The following is a 19,699-nucleotide window of genomic DNA, read 5'->3' on the forward strand; positions in this document are numbered from 1 at the left end:
TATATTATGGAGAGACAAGTTTATTGAACTTAAACTTCATGTACCAAAATCACATGTGCTGTGGTTTTACCCAGATTTTCCTGAAAGGAGGATATATTTTCTTTTAATTCTTCAAGCCTCTGTGACCCAATCAAAGTTACCTACAAAACAAAATTTCTCACTAGAACTGTAAATATCACGGAATCGCGGAATCTTCAGAGTTGGAAGGGACCTCTAGAGATCATCTAGTCCAACTCCCCTGCTAGAGCAGGATTGCCTAAAGCACATCCCCCAGGACTGCATCCAGGCGGGTCTTGAAAATCTCCAGAGAAGGGGACTCCACAACCTCCCTGGGCAGCCTGTTCCAGTGCTCTGTCACCCTCACTGTAAAGAAGTTTTTCCGTGTATTTGAATGGAACTTCCTATGTTCTAGCTTGTGCCCATTGCCCCTTGTCCTGTCGCTGGGAACCATTGAAAAGAGCCTGGCTCCGTCCTCCTTAAACCCACCCTTTAGATACTTGTAAACATTAATCAGGTCCCCCCTCAACCTTCTCTTCTCCAGGCTAAAGAGTCCCAGCTCTTTCAGCCTTTCCTCATAAGGGAGGTGCTCCAGTCCCATAATCATCTTGGTTGCCCTACGCTGGACTCGCTCCAGTAGTTCCCTGTCCCTCTTGAACTGGGGAGCCCAAAACTGGACACAGTACTCCAGTTGTGGCCTCACCAGTGCAGAGTAGAGGGGGAGAATGACCTCCCTCGACCTACTGGCCACAGTCTTCCCTATGCAGCCCAGGATGCCATTGGCCTTCTTGGTGACAAGGGCACACTGCTGGCTCATGGATAGTTTGCTGTCTACCAGGACCCCCAGGTCCTTCTCCTCAGAGCTGCTTCCCAGCATGTCCGCCCCTAACATATACTGGTGTTTGGCATTCTTCCTCCCCAGGTGCAGGACCCTACACTTGCTTTTGTTGAACCTCATTAGGTTCTTCTCTGCCCAGCTCTCCAGCCTGTCCAGGTCATGCTGGATGGCAGCACGGCCCTCTGGAACAAAATATCAGAACAAAATTATGTGCAAATTAATAAATGAGGCAGTATTATGGTCAGCTGCTAATTTTGATGGTTATGCACATGATTTTAGTGGGTTTTGTATTAAAAGAATTGAACAACAATCAGTGAAATCACATATACAGGAAAATATGTACCATGAGCTTTGATTACATTACAAAAATCACAGTCTGCCTGTGAGATTATGTATGAGATATTTTATGTAGTCTGAGATTTTTAGGATCTCTCTTGAATCCCTAAATTGATTAGTGAGCTTGATCCTAGATCCGTGCAGTCAAAAGTATGTCAGCATTTTTTGTTCACTTTTGAAAGTAGTAAGCTATAAGAGGATTCAAGTACTGCCTCCATATGCAAGCAGCTTGTCAGCAATGCTTAATAAAATAGAAAGACTAATACGTTCCACAGCTTCCTTTATGATTCTTCATGTTTATTTAAAAGGAAGGCAGGGCTGTTGCTGACTTAGAACAGCTTGAAACTGCTTTTCACTTTTTGTATAAGCAAAATGGTCTGGTTTCACTCTTTTCCTTAAACTTTGGTTATGCTTATTAAATTTCAGTGTTTCCCTACTCCGTTATCTACAGGTCAGAATTCTCTTTTCTTAGGCTTTAGTCATGTTTCCCTTCTACCAAATGACTGATCATTGTGAATATCTAGTCTTTTCCACTACTCTCTTCGAATGTTAATCACACACAGAACTTCAGTTCTTTAACTCACATCATCTATCAAGAAGGAAAAGGTGTCTTTTAACAATCTGTTGCTGTCCATGTTTGTTATGTCAAGATTTGACAGGATCCCATACTCGGGATCAGGCAAGCTTGTCCCATTATATGAAAAACAAAGTTCCCTTGACAGTCTGTGTTTAGTTTTCTTCACAGTTCACCCTTTTGATTCATGGTGATCTTGGTGCATAAGAGGAACCAGGACCCAGTGACATCCACTGTGTGTTTGGGATTGGTAGCACTGCTGAGGCAGGTCCCATGCAGGGAGAAGACCCAGTAACAGCTGCTCTTAATGCTTGCTGGCCATCTGAGTGTGCCCAGTGATGGGGAATGGCCATGAAGGATAGCAATTCTATAGTTTAGGAACTGAACAGAAGGCCTCAGCGTATTTCCTCTGTCTCACCTTGTCAGTGCTTGTAAAACATTGCATCATGTATATCATCCAAAGTTTTCCGTGGTGCTTTCATTTTGAATATCAGCTCATCATGTTGGATAGCTTACAAACAATATTGCTTGGAGGCAACAACATACAGTGTACTTCAGGAAAAAAGTCACACAAACGGTTCTGTCCAGTTGTGATGATACCCTTTTAATGTTTGATTAGTGAATTAATTATTGTGATATTGTGATAATATTTGTTTTAAATAGGTTTCACACATAAGTGGCACACACGCTTGTAAAACAGATAATACAATTACACGTTTATTTTGTTCATTAAAAGGACATCTACCTTTTCATATAGCACAGAGTATCATCTGATAAATATCACATAGTAGATTCCTTAACAGTTATGTTCTAAGAAGCTTCTCCATCTTCTATGTTTATTAGGTGATAAAGCATAATTGGTATATTAAAAATAACAAATATTAAGAGAGAAGATTATATCATAGCCTACAGCACATTACATTCTTGATACTGATTTTGTGTTTAGTCACATCTATGCCAGCAAATATACTATCTTTGTGTGTATATATACACACACATATATATATGTGTGTACTTAAGTACTGACATATGTTAGAAACGTGTATTTTGACATAATTTGAATGACATAAAACATATAAAATGTGCAAATTTCTATCAAAAGTGAAATATCAGTTTTTATCCACAGAGGTACTGTAGCTATTGTAGGTGCTTGTGCCTAAGGTTCTTATTAGATCCCCAAAAGCTGTGCATCTTCTGTTTTTGACACCCATATATTTTTTTCATTGAGTGACAGAAACCTTCACTTTTGCTCACAGGCTCTTTAATATTAGCAGGAAATTGTTCAGACACTTTTTAAAGAAACAGTGTGGCAAACGTGTTGGGCTGTGATGTTTTTATTCTGGGAAAAGGAACAACTTTGTGCTTTTTTCAGATTTTAAGTAGTAAAAAGAAAAAGACCCTCATAAGATGTTTGTAGGCCCAAAATACACCAGCAGCATCAATGAATCAGACAGGAACAAAATAATCTCAAAAATTGAGAAAAAGATTGTTACTTGTCAGTAGCTTCATCTCCTATCACGCTTGCAGTTTTCTCCAAAAATCCCCAAAGTCTTTTTAGCATTCTTGAAAGACCATTATGTTTGGGTTATTCATTATTACTACACACTCTGTCTTTCACCCATTGTAGGTAATTTGTGTTTGTCATTTATTTCAGCGATAGTAAGATCAGGCGATGGATAATCTAACAGTGATTAAGGACCTGGTTCCTGTTGCTTAACTTACATCTGGTAGAACTTTCTCACCAGAAAGCCCGCTGAGTCAGTAGAATAAATCTGAAAGTCAATGGTAGTGATTCAGTAAGTGTTATATGACTGAACTCAGCTAGCTTATGGATTTTATAATTCTAGAAAAACTTATAATATGACATATAACTTAAAAAAATATTTTCTTTTATTTTCAAGTATGCCAGTTCCACACCAAAGTTGAAGGCTAAGTAAGGGTACCAAATATAATTTGGCTGTTTGAGAGAGGACTGAGCAAAGAGCTGGCTATATTATTACATGCATGGAATAACTCAGAGTTACTGCTTAATATATGAAGTTTGCTATAATTACCATGAAACCGCCTGACTAATTCCTTTTTTGGGGTTGTGTGGAGGAGTGAGATCTATAAATAATTTCTTTCTGATTTTGAAAGAGACAAATGCCGGCACATACATCATCCATATTCTGTTTCCCTTGATGCTGGAGAGGGTAGCATATCTAACTTTATACATGGAAAGTGTTCTGTAAAATTTCTATTGAATTTAGGTCCCTGAAAAAAACAAGACAGAAGCATTTTAGGTAACACACATAAGTACATCTAACATACTTTTGTAAGTAGGTAACTACATAACAAACATGTCAGTACTTTACTAGCCCAAAACAGGGAGTCAGTTTAGAAACCTCAAAAGTCCTGGTCAGAAGTCATTCTAATAAAACTGCAGCAGATTTGATAGGTGAGTCTAGACATTAGACTATTGTGTTGCTGTGACTTAACAGCTCACTGGAGCTATCACTTAAACCCACTGAAACCTTGAAGTGCTTCATAGGGCTTTCAGCCTAGAACATCTGCCAAAATGGAGTTTTAGGTAACTTTTATGTGTATACAAGTTTTAAACCAACATTTATTTCTGTAATTATAAAACAGATTGTCTTCCCATGCAGATTATTTCCACTGTTATATTTTTTGCAAAGGTAACTTTATAGCTCGTTTCATTTTCTTGTAATTTCTCTGCATCCATGGCTAGAGTTGGTACCTTTGAATACGGGTTGTTCTGTCCCTCTTTTGCAAAGACAACTTTATACCTCATTTCATTTTATGTCATTCTCTCTGCTTCAGCGGCTAGGATGGTACCTGTGAATACTGGTTGAACTGTCAGAATCAGGCAGGCTTTTAAGAAAATGAGTTTTGACATTCCTTTCCTTAAGATGATCCCTTGTTTTTCAATTACTGCTTTCTGACTTGGAGATTTCTTAAGGTAACCCTGAGTTTGTTCCCAGACTGTCAACCAGGTGGCAGCAGTGCCACGTCGGAGCAGCTCCCATACCCTTTCCCTGACATCAAGTGTTAATGCAATTGACCAATCAGTGCTAAGATGATGGGAGGTAATTGGGTAATTGTATTTTACTGATCACAAGCAGAGAAAAAAAAAAGGGGGGGGGGGGGGGGCGCGAGGGAGGAGAAAGAGGGGAGAGAACGGAAGGGGAGAAGGAGGAGTGTAGCCAGAAAGACTGGCCCTGGGACATTTGCAAATCCTAGGGTGCCACTGAAAGGTGGGGAGTAAGAGAAAGCCAGAACGACAGAAAAGCGGAGCTACTCCCAGCAACAACAGCAGCAGCAGCTGTCAGGAACTGGATATATACATACATGCGTATGTACATGCACACACAGGGAGAATTCAAGCTGAAGCTAATGGGAGGGAGGAAGGGTTTCGGCTGTGCAAAGGCTGTGCATTTCAGGGATGAAACTGAAAACTGAAAGAAGCGGCTGCGCTCCTGGGAATGTGGCATCTTGGAAGGGAGGGAGGCAGCAAGGAAGGAAGAAAAGGGGGAAGATAACTGGCATGTGGAAGAAGATGGGAGACTAATTCACTGCTGTGCAGAAGGGAAATCCAACTTGTAGATCTGAAATACACCAGGCTGAGCTTGGAAATGAGATCAGACCTGCACTGAAATAGAGAAGGGGAGGAAAAGGGAGGCAGAGACTGGAGAGCTTTTATCCTTCTTCCTCTCTGTCTTTCCCTCCCTCTCCTCAAAGAAGAAATAGAAGTTTATCCGTCTCGGTGCTGCTGGATCTGTATAGCCGCTGGACAAAAGATGGAGAGGAATCTGGAATGAAAAGGAAAGGGTGCTTGTGAAATTTACAGCTAAGAGGACAAATCACGCCTCCCTGGGCTTCTTTTGTGCCCCTTCGGGGGAGTTTTAACATCAGAAAGATTTTGAGAAGTGTGGGGGGCAAAGGGGAGAGTGGGTGTTAAAAACACCCGTCCCAAGTGTTTAAAAAATAACAAGGGGATGGATTTATTCTTGACAGCTGGTGGGAACCTTGAATTTTTCTCTACTCCCTCCCTCCTTCATTCCATTTAATGTGCGATTATGAAAATGCAGAGGAGTTGGAGCGAAGGCAAAAGGATATAACGTGGAGTTTGAAGCGAAGAGAGGGTGCTGATTCTGTGGATTGCTGGCTTCTTGCTGAAATCAAAAATCCAATTGCGCACTGGGTTGTGATTGGAAATCTAATCAGATCTTTGGAGCGGGGGGTGAGAAACTAAAAGTTTATTGTTTTGACAGAGACAAATAAAAATTTAAATGCAAAAGGAGATTCTTTTCTGAAGGAGTGTGGGAGATAGAGAAAAAGAAGAATGGGAATCCCCGTTCTAATGTGGAGACACACGGATTGGATAATTGATAGTGCAGCAAAGAAGGGAGAAGAAGAAAATTGCCTGGCAAGACCTGGATCTTAACAGTCACAACACAATTACATTAAAAGAATACAGATGGAGAGTTGCTTAAAAAGAAATAAAGTCCTTTCTTCTCTCCAGAGAAAAAACAAATAGTGAGCCATGGAGAGCAGTGGAGCCAGAGAGAAAGAAAACCTCAGAAAAAGGAAACTAGGCAAAGGATCCACAGTGGAATGAAAAGTTTCAGAAAAGAGAAAGACCGTTCATCCTCTGCAAGGATTTTTGGTTTTTTCTTGTTGTTTTAAACGACTCTTCTCCAGTGAAGGCAAACGTCAACGTTACCACTACAGCAATTTTAAGCAGAAAAGTTGAAAGCCACAGAGAAAATAAAGGACGGAGAAGAAAGCAAAATTGCCGGAGGGGGAGAGTTCAGCAGTGTTGGGTTGGATTGGCACCTGTATGGACTGAAATTGCTGGGAAATTGCAATTGGATATCATCTATTTTTATTTCCTTTCTTGTTTTTAATTTTGATTTGCTTGCTGAAATGAAATAGTTCTCAAACCCCTCCCCCACCCTGGTTTTTCGTAACCACTTGGATTTCCAGCTGGATAGTCTTTGAGGGTACAGTAAGTACACTTTCTATTCTACGATTTTTTGGAAAAGGAAATATGCCCCGTTGCCTCTCTTCTTTCTTCCTTATCCCTCTTTTCTTGATCTTTTCCCCCACCTGAATAAAAAATCTGACTTGATTTTAATAATGGCTGGAGGGGGGCTGCTGGGAAGGGAGAAGGGAAGGAATAAGGACGGAACTGAATTCTCACAGTAGCTCAAATGTTCCTGTTAGTAAAACTCCAGCCTTGGTAGGATGTTGCAGATGCCTGCCTGCGTGGCTCTATAGCATTTGTAAATGTTCACTAGCAAAAAAATCTTTTGAGAAAGCCCCTGCAGTGAGTGGGGGGTGCAGCCTGATTGCACAGTCTGTACAAACAGATGCAAGTTGCATAGAATTGGATGCATGGAGAATGTTTATTTATTTATTTATTTAGTATGTGTTTAAAATAGAGAAAGGCTCTGATTTGAATGCTGGCATCCAGTCTGACATTGCAGATCAATATGGTGTATTAACAGGAAAATTTTATAATCAAGCAGGGAGGTAAAGGATGGCTTTTGGCAGGAGTGGGGGGTGTAGGACAAGGGGTTTTAATGGCTTTTGAGGAGGCAGCTCTGAGAGAAATGGCACATTTTACACCCCATTGCTAACAAAAAGCAGTAACAGGCAGAGAGAGGACATTCTTCTATTGAAGGGGAGTTTAGGAAACTGCTGTACTAGCCACCCGTGCCCTCCATATCTCCTAGGAAATTCTTTGTGATTTTGTGGTGAATCCTTCAGGCTCCCCTAGGACTTTCATTGCAGCTGAAGGATATTTACTTTGATTGACAAGCAGTGAGAGGATATTGTGCTGTTAGAAGGTTTTTGTTATTATGCTGATAATGAAAATAATTAAAAAGTGTCTTGTAGATAGTGGGGTTCACAGATTAGCAATGATGTGTAACAGACCAGCAAATGTCTCCCCCTTCCTGGAGAAATGTGATGTGGGAGTGTAGAATAAAGGGAGGATAACATGGTCTTTAAAATAGAGGTCCTTCTTTTTCTGTAAAGAAGAGTACCACTTCTGTCCCCTCTCCTGGCATGACTGCTTAGCTTGTGGATAAGGAGTTTTCTTTCGTTTTCTTCCCCTTCTCTCCTCTCTCACCTCTGCCCTCCTCAACCTTGGTCTTCACATATAGAGGCTTCAGCTGAAAGTATTAGGCCAAAACTGGTGGAGAAGGAGAGAAAGAAACAGCTAATTAAATGAGCCATTGAACAGATATGGGTAATTTTTGGCAGGCAAGGTGCAGAACTAGCTTTGCCACTCATTTTACTTTTTTCTAGCTGCAATATTCTGGAGGAGGGGAGAGAAGGCAGGGATGGGAGAGGTGTTGGTAGAGACAGATTTTAATGGTTTTTTTTCTGGCAGCATTTCCCTCTTCACAAGCTTCCTGCGTGAAACAACACAAACCAGATCTCTAACTTCCATGAATAAATACATAAATAAATATTAGCATCTTCCTTTTTCCCCCCTTTCTCTGCTCACTCACATCACCTCTGCTACTTCATGTAAACGTCCTGAATCTTTTGGCGTAATGGAAATGAGACCTTTTGCCTCTCAAATGTGTCCCATGCTCTTCTGTTTGGAGGCCATGCCTCTTAAACATTGGCAACTTGTAAAGGATTAAGATTTAGGGTGCAATTCTGCTCCTACGGAAATCTCTGGGAGTTTTTGTTTGGTCACGCAAACAAATCAGACCCTTTGTGCTGTGGTGTTTAGAAAAAGAAGGAAGCAGGCACAGCAAAAATTGTTCCTTCCAGCTCCAATTACTCTCATCTTTCTCAGCGTAGCTAAATCAGTTTAGTATGAAGTGCTTTAGCCTCATATATTTCTCTGGGCACATGTTTCCTGGTGGGACACTGAATGGATAATAAGTTTGTCAGCATCTGAAAATAAGCCCAAAACTCTGTTCTCCATTCCTTCACGTATCATTGTAAGTCAGTGCCCTATTGTGGGCTACACTTACATCAGTAGTTGCAGTAATAGAGCAGCTAAATTTATGTTAAGCTGCTGCTCAGTAATTACTGAAGGAGAACGAAGCTGGCTAAGGAAAAGGCATCTCCAAGCTTTTCCCTGGATTGCTGTCAAGTGAACACATAAACAGAAAAATTGATAGAGCAACTCCAGTTTTTGACAATAGAAAGCTGCCATAGGTGCCTCATTCAATTTGTTCAATAACTAGCAGGAGGATTTTCTTGATGTGATAAGGAAGCACTGGGAAAATTTACCCACCAGTTTGGGCTGAAATAGGCAAACCTTGTCAACAATAAAAAGCTAGGGATGTGTGTCTGCTTCTAAAAAGCCAACAGTTTCACACTTCAGTGAATCATTCACTTAATACAGTAGCCAAAAGACACATGGAACAACCCAGAGTTTAACTCATTCAATCTCAAAGTGGGAACAAATATATCATTTCTCAGCCTTTGTGCTGGGGCTTATCCAGAGCCCAAAGGCCTGATCATAAAACAAATGGCCAAAACCATCATTCCAAGCATCCAGCTAAACAAGCAGCAGCAAATCTCCTCAAGCAGAGGCAAGAGCTGGCTGTCTTTGCTACTTCTCTCACATGTGCCTGAACACAGGTGTATCATTCAGCAGCATATGCTGCTTCTGTGGGCTGTCTCCTCTTCAAACCATGGACAATTGTTCTGGTAATGACCCCAGGCAGCTGGGACTTTGGCACTGTATAGGGAACCTTTATGTGTATATTTAGGCACAAAACGCTTGTACAGAAGGAGAGAGAAAGCTATACTGCAGGGTCCTGCTCCATTCTAATTGTTCCCCAGAAGGTCAGAGATCATGCATCTCAAATTTCAGGTTTTCTTGGCAAACTGTAGGTTAGTAATGCAAGGGGGTAGCTAGTCCATGTCTTTTTACCTTTCAGGAATGATTTGCACTGATCTAGAGTAGGAGCACGTTCATTTTGCTGGAGCAGCAAATTTTGTGTCACAATGTCTCCCAGCCTGATAGCATCGATGCGTGAAAAATGGACTTTCAGATTGGGTGAGACCCAAGAAAGAATGGTCTATATGTGAGCCAATATGAGCAATCATTTGGGACCGGAGGAAAAGAAAGGGATTCTTGAGGTCCTGCCATGGCTTTGTACGTATAGGCTTTAAAATTATTTGCCTGTGACCTAAAAAGCTGTCTCCATTTGACGTGAAGATTCTTGTGTAGAAATATGAGACGGGAAGATTTTGAATGGGGGTCAGGACAGGATTTTAGCACATTTTGAGAGAGCTTGGTACTCGTGAAAACTCATAAGCCAAGCTGCCCACGAGTGCTGTTGCAATACATTCACTGAAGGAGTGCACTGTGCACAGCAGCAGTGTGCAAGAGACTCCATCTTGGTCTTGCCAATGTGCCTTCACTTTGGCTTGGAAATATCCCTTTGTTTCTGATTGCTAGTGAGGGAACGAGGAGAGAGAGAAGGGTGCTGGAATTAGTGCCTCTTGCAGTCTGGGAGGAAAATTATTCTGAAGAAATGCAATTATCACTCACCAAGTAATTTCTAGAGTAGTCAAGCTGACTGGATTTTGGGCTACTATTAGCAAGAGCCCTCCTTCTGCATTGCCATCCATCCCCTTGCCAGCTGCTATATGAAAATCATAATGAAAAACAAGCCTCCTTCAGCCTTAAAGTGCTGCCCCCGCAGGACAACCCAGATGAGAGAAGGATTTAGTAATAGCAAGAGCCATGGTGGTCTGGAAGGCAGCCTGGCAGCATGCTCGATTCTAGCAGAGTGGGCAAGGAGCTACCCTTAGAAAAGATCCTGCCTCTGCTTCCTGTAATGGCAGAAGACACTGGGGCTTGTCTTGTGACGTTTTGGAGTGGTGTATTTAATGATATTATTCAGAAAATAAGGGTACCTGTTATTTAGCTGTACTATCACAGTCATTTTTTCTCCTGGGGGATAGAAATAGGGACACAAGAGGGGAGATGAGTGTGTTAGTGGTGTGTGTTAATTGCATATTCACAAGCAGAAATACATGGAACTGAATTAACGCATAGTGCCTGGTAGGGGGCCTGGATACTTTGCTGTCTATTAGAGGAAAAGCCAAAAATCAGCCGCTTGTGCATGCACACAATAAAAGAGAATCAGGATTTACATTTGGTATCCAAGGAAGCGAGAGCAGAATCCTGCGGGGCTTTCTGTTCATTGTTTAAATGTTGCCATAGCAATATCTCAGGGCACAAGTTACATGTTTTCCACTTCTGGAGTTGAGCTTTTCTTCTCTCTCTCTCTATTTTTCTCTCTCTCGATATACACAACAACCAAGGGTATCTCCACAGAACTTTGCACAGCAATAAGAAAAGGTGTTTAAAGGCAGCATTGTCTGTTTGCGTATGTCTGTCTGTCTGTTCTTCCCTGTCATTTGCTAATATGTTGGAAACCCAATTAGTAGAAAATTGTTGGATAGAAGTGGAGTGTGAGGCTCTTGTTGTTAGGACATCGAGCTTATTACAATATTTTGTGTAGTGGTGATATGTTAATTGGATAGCTGCAGGCAAGCAAAGTGTAGCAGTCGCTGACAATTAGAAACAACAATGAACTTCCCAGGACTGAATCCATTCCTTGGGCAGATTAAAATGCATTTCAGGTATATACCAGAGCTTCTGTAAATTTAAATACTAACACTGCTATAAGAACTCTTGAAATTCTGTTTTCACAGTACTGAGACAAGACTTACCCTTGCTGCTTGTAAAGGGAGAGAGGCAGCATCAGACCACTGAATAAAATCTCCCATAGTAGTTGCTGCAGAGCTTGTACTTGTTATGTCAGGACTGTGGGGGAGCAATACAACCAGGAAACCAGGAGAATTAAAAAGGAAACCAACCAACTCCAAAACAAAGCAAAAAAACTCCATCAACAGTGATTTTGCATGCAACTAGATAAAGCTTACTAAGAAGTATCACAGCAAGATAAGTTGAATGAATGATGTTTTGTCTGCAAACCAGCAGCAATTCAGAGCATTTAGTAATGCTCTTTGTGTTTGAGGGATCTCTTTTCAGTTATTTGGCAGCTATGGGATCCATACAGTCCTGTGCATTAAAATAATCCTCAGAAATATGGATGTGGTTTCCTTTCATGTTTGTATGGACAGTATAGTATAAACTGACTTCTAGAAGGCCCAGGAGTTGGTACTTTTCCTTCAGTATACATATAAGAATGATTGCTCTAGGGGTCAGACCTAATCCTGAAAGCCAGTAGTAGTAATTTTCAAAAAGTATTAGTGTAGTTCATATCTCCAGCACATTTTAATTTTGCTCACAAACCCGTCTTCACTTTCATGTCAATAATCTCTTCACTCGTTTTGCGTGAAATAAAGCCAAGCACATATAGAGCCTGTTTGTCGATGAGGGGAGTGCAGCGTGAGCAATAACAGTGCAGGTTTCCTCACACTGCTTATCTTTGTACCTCAGTCATGATCTTAAATAAAAGACTGCCTTAAGACCTTAAGCAGGCACTAATTCTGTTCATGTACCTTGAACTTTCCCCAGCGTCTTTGAGATGGCAAAAAATGTGGCCAGCTGTGATAATGATGGGAGGTACTCACCTCACTTCTTATGCACTGTGATACTGCCCACTCATCAAATTACTGAAGCTCATTGGATTCCATTGTTTTGATTGGAATTTGAAGTAGGGAGATAGGGATGAAATTTCAGCATTATTGGGTCTTTATCAGCCACAGAACAACATTTTATTTTCTTTTTAATCTCCAAAACCAACTATTGGTGGACAGGTGGAAGAGCCTGGGATAACAGTCCCTTGTAAACTGGTATAAGTGAGAATTCTGTCTTGCAGAGAATTAATTGTCTTGATTTTTATTCACTAATGACCATTTTTCTGTTCTAGTGAAGCACTGCAACATGTATGTGCTAGTCAGTTCTGTAGTAACTCTTCCACGCAAAGTTTCATTCCTTTTGCATTTCTTTCTCTTCTATTCTGTCATTGTGCAAAGATAAACCCAGTTCTGCTCCAACTAATCTCAATTGGAGCTTTACTAATTACATCAGCAGGATTGATCCTGCACTCTGGTTTTTTTGTTTGTTTTATTTTTTTCCTTCCCCTAAATGAAGTACAAAACCTATTTTAGTTCCAGAAATAAACAATAGGGTAAGTATTTATATTTACATGCATAAAAAGGTGATCCAAATACCGTTTTGAATTAATATGCTATAAACTTCTAAATTTCCAAATGTTCCATATTCCCTTTTCAGTCCCTGATGATATTCCAGGTATTAATACTTGTTTTTCATCAGTGCATAATGTAATAAGTGATGGTTCAATTAAGTGATCTGGCCCTTGTTATTGTCACAGCAAAACCTCATTCTGTATTAACAAAACCAGATATTTTGTAAAATGTCATATTTTAGGGCTGAATTTTCAGTCATGGCTAAAAGAACTTGATGATGGTGTAATTTCTGTGCATTGACTACTCACATCAATATGTGAATATTGCGACATCTTATAATGAGTTTAACAAAAAATGTTATAGTTTACCTTTTAAAGGGCACAGAAGAGGATCTGCAAGGACAGAAAAGGCTTAATTCCTCCCTCAATGCAAGCAAGTTTCAAATGAAGTGCGAAAAAATGTATTAAATTCCATGAGCTTCTTTGCCATAGGGCATACATGTCGTGTTAGGGGTTTTTTAGTTAGCGGTTTGGTTTTACAAGAATTTTCTCTGCCAGCACTCCATTTGTGAGCCCTTCTTGGATAGGCAGGTTCTTCTACAAGTGATTATATATTATTTTTCCAGAGGCAAGCTCTTATATTTGTTACAACATTTAAAGAGCTGAGCTTCATTTTTGTTAGTGCTGTTGATGACACAGCTACTAAAGGGGAAGGATGGTGACCCCATTAGCCTTTCAGGTTGCTCATATGCAGTGCATAGTCTACTACTTCAATAAGAGTTTTATTGCATTTAACGCCCGTGTGACTTTTGACTGGATATAGTGCAGGGAATTAAAACCATAATGGATTTCTCTTTTGAACTGGAAAGAGATCGAAAAACCTCACCTTCAGTGAATGTTCATGCTGATATCCCTCTTTCTGTAATGTACATTTCACTGATTAGTCTGGCCCTGAAGACTGAGTTACATACATTAAGTAAAGGCCTGAAGGTATCTGTTAAAGACTGCTGAATCAAACCATAGCAGAGGTTGATTTAGTCCTTAAGTAACTTTCCACAACATGTGGAAAAAATAATTGTATTTTTTAATGGGAAATTTCAGTTTGGGGGATATGTATGAAAATCTCATGCAGCAGTAATAGAATATCATTAAGAGTTGCAGAGAAACATAGATAATAATTTACTATCTCAAAAGGTATTGCATCTGATTTAAATTATCATCTAGATAAGATTTTTTTGTGGCAAAGAAAGACAATGTTGATGATTGCCTATAGCAAATGAAAGATAAAACACAGCTAATGATGCTGCATCAGAAAGAGCTTTCTTCTAAATCTGAGGAAAATTATGAGAAAATTAATTGGAGAGAACATATAAACAGAAGGCTGTGAATATAAACTGGACAGTTTTCTAGCAATACATTGTTTTGTCAGAGAAAAACCCAAATCATAAAAGAGTTCACATCTGGCTATGAGTCTGTCTTTGATACAAGGGAAAATGAAGCCAAAATTTAAGAATTAACCCCGAATCAAAACAAACTAGTGTATAGTAGGTTAAAAAAAAAGAAACTAGGTAACAACCCCTACAAAAAATAAGGTATAAAATGAGTACAACTGCTCTGATAGGAGAGAAATATTAAGGTTGGGTGGTGTGCTTAGAATACACAGAAATGAGGAACTATTTCTGTTCTTATTGCTGCTTTTATTGGAGACATCCCATGAAGAGTTATTGTCAGTAGTGATGCAGAACTGACAGAATTAATTAATATTTCTATTCTGTACCTGGAAAAAATCATGATTAAAAATTCCTATTATGAAAAGAAAAAGCAAGTGAAGGGATATTGGAAAACATAATAATTTTTTAATAAATAATAAATATCTTTAAATCAGCAGTCCTGTTGTATGATTCTGAAGAGTACTCCAGAGTATATATCCAGAAAATATTCCAATGATAGAAGCGCAATTAACTTGGTAATCAATGACCATTTAGTCTGACATAAATTTTAGGCAAAATAACAGAAAATCCAACACAGGATTCAGCCGATAGAGAATTAAGGCAGGGAGAATATTTAATGGTAATAATATGGTATTATGGGAAATATTTTCTGTCGAGGAAACAATTTGACTCTTTGATGATACTGCAAAGTTGGTAGATAAAAGTTACCATGAAAATCCAGCACACAAACTTTGAACTATATAGGATACTTCAAAAGCTTAGAAGTACTGGTCAGATATTCAAAACTAAGGTTTGTGGGGAAGTGTGCTTGAATGGATTATATAGATATTGTAACTCTTTTTACAATATTTGTATCAATGATGCAGACAGATCATTGACATAAAACTACACTTAACATAAGTGTAGGGTCCGCAGTTGTCAAAATGACCTAGATAAGAACAGCTGTTAGAACGAGAATGTGAGAATAAACTGCATCAATAAGGTAACTGAGATATCTGAGAGGGCATTTCCCCATACTTATAATGCTAAAGAGGAGAATTTAAACAAAAAAATCCCCCCAAAACTAAAAAAAAAAAAACCCTTCTGAAACAAAGCTTGGAAAAAAGTGTAACAGAAGCATAAAACTTTTTAAGCGTGAGTGGATGGGCAGGTGAAAGAAATAGAACAAAAAAACTTGTTTGACGCTGCCAGACATTGCCCCATGTCATTGCAGTCTTTGGCTTGGTCTGACTGAGCTCCCTCTGCACTGGATACTGTGAGGAGACAACATCCAACTAGTGGAGTGACTGTACAAGCGTGCAACAAGCAGGGACCCACACTTTGTGAGCACATGCGTGAACTCTGAGTGTTTTCTTCCCAGCCTGTGCATTAGCAGATAGCATGGGATGACACAGAGCTGGACCATCCATGTCTTGAGAGGAGGAGTGAGCAAGTAAGGGAGCCTGCACTCCCAGAAGTGGAGATGTGCTTGTAACTCACATGGCCTATGAGGTTATCTGAGTGATAATACTTTAGGGGATTGATTATATAGGGGCGTTCAGAAGTTTTTAGATGTCATTTTGTAAGTATCTAGTATTGTGTTTTATTCTGTTTCATTGCTGATCCTGAGTTGGCAGTGAGTGCTGGTTAATTAAATGTTGTTGATTATAGTGATGTGATTTACATCAGATGAATTCAGAAGTTTTTCCTTGCAACAGTCAGTATCATCAGCATGATAAATAAGACAAGTGTGTAGAGTGTTAAGTTTGATTCAAAATGTTATGTATAAGAAGGAAAGATACAGGATATACCTTTAGAATGAGGGACATTCATCTGTAAAAGCAAGTCCGAAAAGGATTTGAGATCATAACAGGCAAGAAATTACACATGAGCTCTCACAACGATAGTGTTAAAAAAGACTATTTCATACCATTGGATAAATAAGGAGAGAAATAGAATAGTCATTTTAACAACATCAATGAGAAAACTGGAATGCTGCTACATTTCAATTTGTCCATGTTTTGGAAATTACGTTGAAAAGAATGAAAAGAGACACCAAAACACTCAGTGCTGGGGGAAAAAAAAAAAAAAAAAAAAAAGGAAAAATTCAGTGCTCAAACTTTAGTCTATTAAGAAACTTGAAAACTGATGTGATTAGAGAGCACCCTCATCAAGTTTGCTGATGACACAAAGCTGGGGGGGGTGGCTGACACACCGGAAGGCTGTGCCACCATACAGCAAGACCTGGACAGGCTGGAGAGTTAGATAGAGAGAAACATGAAATTCAACCAGGGCAAGTGTAGGGTGCTGCACCTGGGGAGGAATAACCCCATGCACCAGTAGGAGGACAGGGAACTGCTGGGGAGGGTACAGCAAAGGGCTATGAAGATGATTAGGGGACTGGAACACCTCTCTTCCAAAGAAAGGCTGAGGGACTTGGGTCCCTTCAGTCTGGAAAAAAGATGACTGAGGGGGGATCTTATCGATGCTTATAAATACTTAAAGGGTAGATGTCAGGAGGATGGGGACAGCCTTTTTTCAGTGGTGCCCGGGGACAGGACTAGAGGTAATGGGCATAAACTTGAATATAGGAAGTTCCATCTCAACATGAGGAGGAACTTCTTTACTTTGAGGGTGGAAGAGCACTGGAACAGGCTGCCCAGAGAGGTGGTGGAGTCTCCATCTCTGGAGACATTCAAAACCCGCCTGGACGCATTCCTGTGCAACCTGCTCTAGGTGACCTTGCTCTGTCAGGGGAATTGGACTAGATGATCTCCAGAGGTCCCTTTCAACCCTACGATTCTGTGATTCTGTGATTAGTGCATAAGGGAAAAAATAGATGTTTAAATGTTTTCTAATACAGAAAATAAAATTCTAAGAAGAATAAATAGCTGGAAGCTGAGATCTCATAAATTCCAATGAGAAATTAAGGATAGATTTTTGGTGGTGAAAATAATTCACCATTTTTAAAATTGCTTGGAGAAGTTGTATTTTCTCTGTCTCTTGGAGTCCATGTTCACAGATTGGATGTCTTTGTGAAAGACTGTTATAGCGAAGTACTCATTATTGTGTTTGCATATTATGATATTCAGAAGGGCAGAGTAGATGGTTCTGAGGTTCCTGTACCTTCAGCCTGTGATTCTGCAGCTAGAAGGAATGTAGCCTAGCATTCATAACCAAGCTTCCAACCCCGTCATCAACAAATGCACAGAACACCCCAAAAGATTTCACTACCCAGTCCATCATTTCCTCTCTGCTGAGATTGCTAGCAGAAGGCTCAAGAGGTTTTTCGGTGATCTTTTTCTTTGTGGCAGTACTCTGACTCAGTCTCAGTAACTCAGACTTCTATCTGGTTAGCTGGAAAAAGGTCTTTTGAAATCTGTTAATTTGTCAAATCTGTAATGGTTTATAGAGATTAATTTTGAAGGCTGTGCTGAGGATGAACAAATACTCACCATGCATATGTACTCGTCGACTCAGTAACCCATCCACTAACTTATTTGTGTGATCAGGCTTCTACCTCCTTCACATTTCTCTTCATTGTGGAGAGATTTGCAAGCTTTGGTCTTGTACCTCTGAAACACTGGTTTATCAACAACCTGGGCCTCCAGCCTGAAAAAGTCCATTTGTTTAAGCCGACACAGGAGTTTAACACCTACAACAAAACCAACCAAAATGTATTGTCTCAGAGCTCTTTTCTAGCTTTGGCTTCTGGATATGAATCCAGATACGAACTTCTGCAATAGTTGGTCTCCATGCCAGGCTTCTTTCCAAGTCTGAGATGAGCTAAACATAGAGGTGTCAAAGTTAGTATATCCTTCTTTCTGTTTCTCTCTGATTACAGGGCACTAAAAATTGTTCTGTCCACATTTTTTCTTGCTGTGAACAGTTGTTAGGCATTTTAGACTAGAAATGTATTTTTCTGTCTTCATAAAATAACTCGATTTGTGGACTTGATTTCACTGTTTACCTCTTTTGTTACTGCATGTACTTGGTTTGGGAAGACAGAGGAGAGGAAAGAATGAAGTAAGCTTGACCCTTCGTCTCTGCATAATAGCTTTTGGTAGTGTAGGTTGCAATTATAAATGCAGTCTCAGTGGGCTGTCTTCTTGTATTTCTAGTTACTCTTCATCTGATTTCTTGGACATGGTTTGTTCTAAACTTTTCTGAAAAAAAAAACCTGATGGAAATCTAAAACAAAGATACATATTTCATACTTATACATGAGGTAAACGGTCACTTTTTCTGTTTAGTTTGGAGATTCATAGTGTGTTTCATAGTCCACATAAATTTTTTTGTGTTAACTATGTTTCCTGCATTCAAGAGCCTTCGTGAAGTAGTGGGTAATTTCATTGTTACAGCTGAGTGTAGTTAGCCTGAGAGATCATGGACTGTGCGAAAGTATTCTTTGAGGTACCAAAGGGCATTCCTTGGGGCGTAACCATACTCAATTGCTATTGGCTATAAATTGTTAATAGATCCTATGTCCTGAGATATCCAGTCCTTATTTCTTTCACCTTTTCTGAAAAACTCAACAAAATTGCAAATCTAAGGAGATCTTGACCTACTTAGTGCTTCCAGAGTGCATTCTCTGTCTGTGATGCTTCAGCAGTACTGGTGGGCAAGAGGCATATTTTGAAGTGGCAGGTTGTAACAATCATACTTTCTTTTTCATCTTTAGCCTTCCTTCCATTACTTTCTGCTCTCCACCCATGCTGTATATATCAACTTCAGCTAATGAAAATGTAAAATAATGGTATATTCTTTCATACTCAATTTAATTGTCTCCACATTACTGTTTAGGCTGGCACTGAATAAGATAAGAGGACACATTCTTCTAGTAATGTGGCATCAAGAGATGTTGTTCAAAATTACTTTGTCAGTCTATCCAAAGGAAAACTGAGACTTATTAGCCCTGATTCTCCTTGTGGCTTGTATTGTCATTTATCACTGAATGATGCTGGAATTCAGACAGAGCAAAATTGAAAGCGTAGTATTTTATGCTGTCCTAACATATGTGGAAATGGCTGTATACGAGATAGCGGGAACTTGAACTCTTTGCAGAGGTAGTCACCCCTTTTCAATACTGTAGGGACCACAGAAAGCCTGGTGACCTTTCAAATGTTCCTGGTTTTAGGAAGTTCAGGATGAGGTTAGAGACAAGGTTATACTTCTGACCTTGCTATTATATTCTATATTATGCTGCTTTTTGCACCCTGTACTGCACCCCAGCTTTGGATAGCTAATCTTACTTTTATAGGGATTATAAAAATGAATGAAGTTATCTCACGTGCCTGCTTATGGGATAAAACAACGTGAATGGCATAAATATAACACGCTAACCTGCACTGAATTT

The 19,699-nt window shown here is 39.7% G+C and overlaps 1 protein-coding gene across 10 annotated transcripts in view; it reads left to right on the top strand.

Moving 5' to 3' along the window:
- Positions 1-19,699, top strand: part of LRRC4C (leucine rich repeat containing 4C) — a 563,896-nt gene that overhangs the window by 459,834 nt on the left and 84,363 nt on the right. Inside the window, exon 1 of one of the 10 annotated variants that reach the window (XM_063332665.1) lies at positions 4,925-6,753. The exons of the other annotated variants lie outside the window; for them this stretch is intronic. The gene's annotated coding sequence lies outside the window, so the exon portion shown is untranslated. Of the gene's footprint in view, positions 1-4,924; positions 6,754-19,699 lie in introns of those variants that run through there. 10 annotated transcript variants of the gene reach the window in all.

The sequence above is a fragment of the Chroicocephalus ridibundus genome, chromosome 4 (genome assembly GCF_963924245.1).
Source record: "Chroicocephalus ridibundus chromosome 4, bChrRid1.1, whole genome shotgun sequence".
Lineage (NCBI taxonomy): Eukaryota > Metazoa > Chordata > Aves > Charadriiformes > Laridae > Chroicocephalus > Chroicocephalus ridibundus.